The following is a 10,067-nucleotide window of genomic DNA, read 5'->3' as shown; positions in this document are numbered from 1 at the left end:
AACTAATAAAATGAAGCTGATCTTTTTTTCAGATTTAATAAACTGGCATCACCTTATGAAGGGCCTCCAGTATTCTTGATAATATAATAAAGAAATATATTGTTTAACGCAGCTTCATACGAGCTAAATTACTGGCACCTAAAGGAAGAAACGTAACGGATGCTTAAATGTACAGGGTGATCAAAAAGTCAGTATAAATTTGAAAACTTAATAAATCACTGAATAATGTAGATAGAGAGGTAAAAATTGACACACATACTTAGAATGACATGGGGTTTTATTAGAACCAAAAACAAAAGTTCAAAAAATTTCCGACAGGTTACTGTTATCGGGCCTTTTTTCTTCGAGGAAATGCGTGGTTCTGGTTTTGTAACTGCTACCGTGACGAGTGAGAGGTACGCCGATATGTTACAGAATCGCATCGTCCCCAGCCTCGCTGATAAACACCTGCTGGAACGTACGTTTTTATGCAGGATGGCGCTCCACCCCATATTGCTAGACGCGTGGAAGATCTCTTGCGCGCGTCGTTTGGTGATGATCATGTGCTCAGCAGCCACTTTCGTCATGCTTGGCCTACCAGGTCCCCAGACCTCAGTCCGTGCGATTATTGGCTTTGGGGTTACCTGAAGTCGCAAGTGTATCGTGATCGACCGACATCTCTAGGGATGCTGAAAGGCAACATCCGACGCCAATGCCTCAACATAACTCCGGACATGCTTTACAGTGCTGTTCACAACATTATTCCTCGACTACAGCTATTGTTGAGGAATGATGTTGAACATATTGAGCATTTCCTGTAAAGAACATCATCTTTGCTTTGTCTTAATTTGTTATGCTAATTATTGCTTTTCTGATCAGATTATTGCTTTTCTAATAAAACCCCATGTCATTCTAAGTATGTGTGTCAATTTTTACCTCTATATCTACATTATTCCGTGATTTATTAAGTTTTCAAATTTATACTGACTTTTTGATCACCCGGTACATGTGTATTTAACACTTTTATGTTAGTAAATTCATTTTTCACATTTGAAAATAATAGTAGATAAAATATATTCTGCTAACACTATTTATTAATGAAAAACGATTAATTTAACAATACATAAACTGAAAGAATAACAGATATTTTTATAAATTTAAGCAAAGAAGAATAACTGTATGCATATCCTCTATTTACAAATTTAAGAGCTTTAAAATAAACTATAAAGCTGTGAAATTTTATAATTAATAAATTCAACTAAATCACTTACCTACTTTTGAAAACATACCGCTGTTATTGGTTTGTCCAGGAGTCAGCTAATCTTGATGCGATGCGGTAATACAATAGAAATTAAGCTAACTAAAGTATTTATAAAATTTCTAACAAGTTAAAATTGCAGTATAGAAAGAACTTTCAAGTTGCTACAGGGAACAAAATGCAAATCCAAATTTAGTGAAAAATTATCAACATATAATTTTCGCGAAATCTTCAAACGAATGATCTATAACTAAGCTTCAAGTTTTAGAAATCTTTACGCAATGAATTCCTAAGGATTACAAATATAATTTAAAAGCTTTCATCCAGATTCTTATTTAAATCTTAGTATTTTAAATAATAAATTTAAAAATTAACCATCAGCATCTACGTAAGCATTTCATTAACTACCTACATATTACAATCTAAGTCAAATTCACGGCGGAATTTTATGATAGACAGCTTTGCTTTCCTGGTTACTATCTGCCTTATTTTGACATTATCTGCACTCTTAAAAACTAACTAAATTTGTGTACATCTGGAATGTGCTGAGTTGGAAACGTGGAGTAGAAAGAAGGTAAACTTAACTAACACCGAGCAGTATAACTTGAAAAAACACTACAAAATTATCCCTATGTGTTAAAACAAATAGTACTTTGAACAGAGCTGTAAAGTCATTTACAGTTTTTTGAAGCTGAGGAACGTAAAGAGTCAGCGATGTTTCTCCAGGATTCAAACTCCGGACCTTCCGACTGCTAGTCGGGCGTGCTTTCCAGTTACATCACGGCATTCGGTTAGGAGGGAGAATTGTCTTACGGAGTTTCCTTAATTTTAACCAATTAAGGAAGTTATTAATCAACTTAATTAGTTACTTAAGTTTAATTAACTAATTAACTTAATTGGTTAATTAAGTCAATTAGTTAATTAAGTTAATTAACTAACTAATTAAGTTAATTAACTAACTACGGAGTTTCCTTAATTTTAACTTTTTTCCTTAATTTTAACTTTAAACTTTTAACTTAAAACAGAAAAGCTGAAAAAAAGAGTACTTTATGTTTTAACATAAAGTAATGGGAGAAAAGTACGCCAATGGTAAAATTAAAATTACACCAAAAGGGCAACTACGTATTGGAGTAGATTTTGAATAAAACTCGAGATGTCAGCTTTTTTTTCTATATCCACTCGCATTTATTCTTGAAGCAGAGGGACCTGTCTCTGACCGCCGTAGAAAGGGGGAGTTTTAGTCAAAATCCACGCTAATTTAAGACTACATATTGTTAATAAATACACGAACAATAAGTAAGGCAACTGGTTGCTAAACGCAATATAATCTTTTTATAAATAACAAGTAGTATAACAAGTGCTAGCAATAAATACAGCTTTGAAAATGTTTCACATCCCCAACATTTCAAGGTGGAAGTACTGTGAGGAAGCAAAACAATGAAAACAACATTCTAATGAATCAGGGCTTAGGGAAGAACAAGTATATATCAGAGAAAACATTAGACAGTAGCATGGAAAATTTGTTATCCTAGTGTTTTTGCATACAAAGGGAGAGAGAGAGAGAGATTCTTAAATAGCATGGATACTGGGGATTTATTATGAATTTAGCAAACAGGTTCATTTATCCATTAGGATTTCATTAGTTGACTGAGTGAAATACAAATTTCTATTCTAAAATTGCAATTGTTTTTTTATTATTGGTATTGCTGTCTCGCGCAATACGTTTAAAACATTTCAAGCAGAAACTGGCACAAAAGACTCTATTAACAATGACTGATATGATTTTTAAATATTTTAATGAATAAAATATTCAGAGCAAAATGTTGCCAGAAACTGTCATTTTACGAGAAAAATTAATTTGAAAAAAATCTACAGGATTTTATAGTACAATAATATATTCTTATTGTAAAGTAAAAAGGTGAATTTCATGCTGCTGATAAAAATGATTTCAACCCTATCCACTCAAAAAAAAGTTCTAATGCTTAAAAAATAAAAGAAAAGTTTACCCGATTTCAATGATTCATTTCTACATAATAATTCAAATTTATTTAGAATTTGGAATTTGAGTTTTAAAATTATTTCTCTGGCTTCTTCGCATATTTATATAAACTATTAAATACTGATTCGATATTTTATATTCCTATTTTTATTATATGCAAGGGTAAATGCAATATAACCACTGAAATTCAGGGTAAGATTAAGTAAGATATACATGCATCATAAAATATTCAATTATGCACTATGTTTTTGCTTTATTTTCCGGAAATCGATAGTTTTTTTCCCTTTTAAGAATAAACTTCACGATGTATTTTCAAGTATTTTTAAGTACTTTTTGCATACGCCATTTGAGCTCTTCTCATAATAATGTCACACAAAAGGAAAAGTATTTCGTGTTGCAAGTTTGCAATTCCTCGAAGGAATTTTATTGGTACAAATTCCGATAAAACCACTTTGACACAAAATATGACATATTTCGACATTAAAGTTATACTCCCAAGCAATATTAAATCAGATATGGAGGTATTACTTGTATTTCCAATACTTAGATGTTATTACTATGTGATCTTTAAGAACACATATTTCGGAAATAAAGTTATTTTCTCAAGGAATTGTTATAATTCTTATGTTCCCGAAACATTGTTATTATTTAAAAATCACAGCGGTTGTCATGTTGCTTATAAATTCCCACACCTAATAATTCAGTATAAAGTATTAATACGGCCAGGCTGATGTCTAGGCAAAACCGGTAAGAACGTCCGAATTACTAATTTCTAACTTTTACAGTTTTTTTCCAAGGCAAGCTGAAATCGTACCGAAGTGTGATCTTGCCTCACTTTCTGTTTTTTTCATTTAAGGTTTCATTGTTGTAGCAAATGCGGCAAAACTTTCCACTAGGTGTCAGGATAGCTCATATGACCACATCGTTCTTTGCTTTTGGTTAACGTAAGTAATTGGATCACGCAAATATTAATGCTGATTACCGTGGCAGTTACGCTCGGTTCAAGTCACGCACATGCTTCAGCACGCAAAGAAAGCTTTCATTGAATATGGTGTTTGCAGTAGCAAATATGGAAGAACAACTTTCCTCCTAATCAATACTAGTCTTTCTTCGACGTCGGATGCTCGCATGAGATATACATACTATGCATCTGCAACAGACTGCTCTTATCTTTGTTTGCCTCTCTTACTTTTGATTATTCTTTGGTAGACGATTATTTTTTTTTAGTCCGATGAAAGACTTGAGTCTGAGACTTTAGTCTTCAGACTCAAGATTCTTAAATATGTTAAAAAGCTCAGAATTTAATCACTGTCATTATGTATTAGAAAAATGTCTGCTCAAAATTCTGGAATTCACAAATTTTGGCCATCTGGATGTTAATAAAAGATCTAAGTAACTTTAACATAAGCCTTTCTTAAAATCTTTAACTTGTAGGGTTTATATTTATTTTAACTAACATTTATTTTAAGCTATCTTTCCTGTCAAGCCTTTACTTTCCCCTAGAATTGCCAATGCCAGAGTATGTAAATTTTAGTAGAACGCGCAGAGTATTCAAATTTTTAGCAGAAGTAATTTGAGTTAAATAGAAGGGAAACGAGTTTGTAAGTGTGCTTCTTGATTCACGAGCGTGAAGGTTGCTTGGTAGAAGTTTAAGAACCGCGCGTTTCGGCTTGCGTGCCTACTTCGGCAGTTAGTTGAATTCTATCAACGTCTTAATCAGAAAGTTTGCTGAATCTCAGCTGTATCTTAGAACGCGGTTAAGATAGTTACAATTATAGAGCCTCGAAGATAGTGACTTCGGTAGTTATGCATCCTGTTATTTAGTTTTAGTTGTAGTTTTCTATTTTTGGTTACACCGCCGGGTCGGCGTAGTTTGTGAGCGTCAAGTGAACGCAACTGTAAGCTCTAAAGTAAAATAAAAAGGGATTAAATCCTTCTTACGAGTTTGTGTAACTTCCAGTTCATAGCAGTGACTACTACTGTTGCGGACAAGTTGGGGCCACGCAACATCACAAACTAACTAAGTTTCTTTCTTTTCCTGCTAAAGTTACATCTTCATTGACTTGTTTAAGTTCATTAGTAACTATTATTTCTTAACAGCAAACTTGCTTCAGTTTATACAATAAATTATACTTCCGTGTGTGATTATAAGTAACCATTTTTAAAATTCTTGCACAGTAAACATTGAAAATTAAAAAAAATGTTCTTAGTGAAAATCAATATTTTAGTACATTTATATACACTACTGTGCAAAACTTAAGCAACATTTATGATTTTAGCAGTAATTCCGCAAAACTCAACTGGGAGACATGAAATTCATGCAACAGAAGCACAATGTAATACTTAAAGGACGAGGAACATACAGCAGCAAATAATGGATAGGAAGTATGCAGATCATAATACATGTGTTTTTGTATATTTTTGTCTTATTAGTCGCTACGTAATCTAGTAAGGCCACACCAACTTATTAGATCAATTTCATGCATACCCATTAAATAGTTTTTGTTTTATTTCATTTTTTTGGCGTTTGCTGCTTGTTTTTAGCAGGAGTTTATTTAATAATACATTGATAGTTATACTTCTCTACTTCTGCCAGACTTCCAATAAAGATATAGAAAGTAAGAAATAATCTAAGATAACGTATTAATAAATATTCTAAATTTAGAGCATTTCAAATAACAGATGACATATATGACAATTCAGAGATAGGACAGTAATCACATTTCTCACCTCTCACTATATGAGACTTGATTAATTTTTCTGATAAATTTAGAGGTATGGTCCTCTCTATCATGCCAAGATCCGTTTCATAAATATATGTACATAGTTGGAAGACAGTTTGACAGGCATAGAATTTTCTCGTTGATTGCATGTATTCAAATATCACATCGCGGGTAGTTGAGATATTTCCTTTCGTGTCTACTTCGTTGAATTGTTTCCCATATTATCTAGCAAATGTGTGACTCAGATAACAAAAGCAAAATTAAGATGCAAAATCTTTAGATGCAAAAATTTAGTCAAATCTAAGAATGCACAATTTGCTTAGAGAGTGCTATATCTAATTTGTATTGCATAATAGAATTAAAATTAAAAATATATATTTAAATAAACTTTTTTCCCCCAAAAGTATTTTATGAATGTTACATAGACATATGAGCAGGAAGGTGCTACTAATACTTTTTTCCCCCTTTTTAGGTTAAAATAATTTTCTAATGTTTCTAAATGCTTAATTTTGGTAACCGTAGCAAAGATTGTTGCACAAGGAAAAAAAAACAGATGTTTAATAATAAGAAAATATAAATAAATAAACATATAATTCAGAAAAGCCAATTTACGAGTTTATCTTTTAAAAAAAATAGGTAATATTAATATGAAAGTGTAAATATTTCTGTAGATACAAATTAAAAATAATTAAACTTTTTAAATGCCATAATTTTATCTTTTATAACAATTGTTCCGTTTTCTGCTCGAACTGCCAGTGCATTGTATTTTTATCTACAACCACGGCGTTTATTTTGATTCATGTTTACAAAAATCTCCATTTTATGCAGATAAAACTAAAATTAAGTACTCTCGGCAGAAAAACATGATAATTCTATCATAGAAACATCCACAAAAATAGAAAAACTTAATAAACAAAAATAAATATATGATAAAAATGAGCATTTTTCTTAAAGCAGCAGGAACACCATTTAAATATTGAATACAGGCCCTAGCGATAATTTTTGGAGATTTGAGCAAACATTTAACGAAGTATTTTAAAGCTGCAAACGAAAAGGAAATGCAACTTCCCCTCCACACACTTTTTCACTCTATCAGTTGCAGAACATTACAAAGGAATATATTAAGTTATGCTCTAACTTATGATAAATAGAAACAAGCAAAGCCGAAATAGCAATTCCTATATCATTTTTGCCCCTAGCGTCACGTATCAAAATTTTAAATTGCTTTTGGAACAATATGAAAAAGAAGTAAGTGAAAAAAATTCCTTGTTGAATAGGTTGCTAGCCGTTTCTCATTCGGACATAACGAGATTAAAAAAAAAAAAAAAAAAAAAAAATGTATGGAATGAGTGCATTATTTTTAAAGGAGCAAAAACTTGATCAGAAACAGGAAATCAGTAAGAAAATAAAGCGGGAGGACCGTAGATATCCAATATGTATGAATATTAGTGTTAACTGAAGCGGAAAACACGAGACCAGGTTCCGTCTAAACGCCCACACTTCCGTTTTGCTCTCGAGGTTGAAATCATCACTGAGGAAAGAAAATTTCGCGAAATGTAAATGAGAGTATTGTGATAAGGGAAATGTTCTCGGGAAGTTGAATGGGAGGAGCATTTCCAGTTCGGAAATTTATTTTGAAATAGCGTATACTAAACCTTCTTTAGAGTGACACTTCTGTAACAATAAATTATAGTTTTAGCGAAAGCTGCTTCATTGTTGAAACCTACTGAGATTACAGAGAACGTTTGAAGCAAACTCTCTGCTCTTTAATATCAGGAATACAAAATTAAGCATTCATTATTTGAAGAAATATATTGGAATTTAGCAACATATCAAAAGAAATGTAAAATTCCTAAAAATTATTACATGTATAAATGTGACTATAATGCAAGCATCTCTGTCTGCCTCTCTCTATATATATACGTATATATGTAAAATATAAAAAATAGGACGGCTTTGCTCTAAGCGAACCAGCAACCTTTAAATAACTTTCTGCAATTTAGGATCTTCCCCCTAGACCAGTACTTTCGAGAAAATCCCAGCCTATTATGTAACAGCTCCCATAAATAAAGATATTTCTAATTATATGAGAAAGATCATGACTTATGATAACACATAGTTAAATCCTGTAAGCTATGTCCTGGTTGTCTTTCTTCATATCTTTTCTCATATTTCTTGCTTCACTAATCTACTAATGCTTTGCTTGCCTGGCCTCTTGTTTTTGAGGGGTGGGGGAAAGATGTAAAATATAAAAAAAATAGGGCGGCTTTGCTGTATGCCAACCAGCAACCTTTAATTAATTTTCTGCAATTTAGGATCTTCCCCCTAGACTAGTACCTTCGAGAGCATTCCAGCCTATTACGTAACCGCTTCTATAAATAGGGAACTCTCGCCATTTTGCGTCAGAGAGATCGCTTTCACTCTTTGCTGCTAAGATCTGTGCTGCTGCCCTTCTCCCTTTCTTTGTTCGAATTATGACGCAGTGAATTTAAATTTAATTTTGTTTAGTAAAGAGTGATAAAATGCCTTTCAATTAAATAAAAAGATGGAGATATAAAGTTAACTTCTTTTGTGTCATCATTTCTTCCAAGCTTCATTCATGAGCCGACTGCCGAAATATTTTATATATATATATATATATGTGTGTGTGTGTGTATATATTTAAATACACATTTTTATTCTTATTAACTCTTAAGCTCTTCACAAGATATTTAATGTAATAAAACTTGGAAAGTAATATATATCCCCAAAATCTGGTTATCTGCTATTTATCGTTTAATGGTTCGGTATTTGCCATTTACCGTTTAGAAATTTTTACTTGTGCTCATTCCTTCTCCAGCTGGAGATATTTTGTTATTTTGTGTCTTATGCTTTGCTTTTTCGCTAGTCTTGCGTTTGAAGGAAGCTTAACATTTTATTTTTCAATACCTTTTTATGTGTGCAAAGCCTAACTGAAAGTTTTGAAACTAATCCTGTTACTCTTTCCCAAGTTCTAGTCATGGCAACCCTATAAAGGGTTTTGTACAGTTTGTGCATCGATCTTTTGAACCTGACGTTGTAGAGCCACGGACTTCAGCGTTTGATCATACAGTTAATGGAAATACCTAACAACATTTGCTGTGGCGGATGAGGAAGACGAATGTCTTACTAGATGGCTCAGATATGATATGAATTAGTCCTTAAACTTTTAGAAATACACTATAAAAAATAAAAATAAAATAAATTAAAAATAGGTTAGGTTTGGTTCGGTTTGTTGGATTTGAGCAAAACATACAAGGGCTCTCTGTTTAGAGGAAAGGATGCCTTCGTGGAGGACTTTCTAAAGGAAATTGTCTCATATCCACTTTAAATATGGGGAAAACAATGGAAATACCCATGAAGTCAGCCCGTTCGAATGAAATTTAACACTTTGCCATCAAACTACCAGTGTTCAGCGACATTACCGCTCGACGGCTGGTGGGCCTAAATCCTTAAGAAAACACTTAAAGTATATCCCAGGTAATGAAACATTTAGCCATGCTTTAGTATTTTATTGATAGAATGATTAAAAGTGGGTAACAGGCGTGCGATCTACACAGGACGTTTCGGCACTGTGCTTGCACATCCATGGCATCAACATTGCACATCCATGGCATCAACATTGCACATCCATGGGCAGATCTTGAAGAGAGACTATTATTTAGATGTCTTGAAATGCATATGCGTGAAAACCCGATGAAAGAAAGAGAATATTTTCTCAAGAACCAGTAATTTTGCTCCAGGATAATGTCTGACTGCTTGATGGTGCTGTAGGGGGAGTGGCAGCAGTATCTGAAATCGATCTTCTAATCCAGTACTACACTCATGTCCAAAATTATGTTTACATGCATAAATTCACGGATTTCTCAGAGACTATGACTTATAATTTAATGAATTTTCGTGGAATCATACATAATATGATGACACATAAATGCAAAAGAAAAAATTGAAGATCACCTCATATGATATAAAATTGTAGCATGAAACAATAAAAATGGTAATAAAGTGTGACAAAGAGAGTTAAGAAAAAAAGGAATGATTCAGAAAAAGAATTAAGTCTTACGAATTTAATATGGAATATGATCTCCCC

Source organism: Stegodyphus dumicola, chromosome X1 (assembly GCF_044657685.1).
Source record: "Stegodyphus dumicola isolate Sdum_Otavi_A_Nest chromosome X1, ASM4465768v1".
Taxonomy (NCBI): Eukaryota; Metazoa; Arthropoda; class Arachnida; order Araneae; family Eresidae; genus Stegodyphus; species Stegodyphus dumicola.
The sequence above is the reverse complement of the archived record's forward strand: the minus strand, read 5'-3'. Positions refer to the sequence as shown.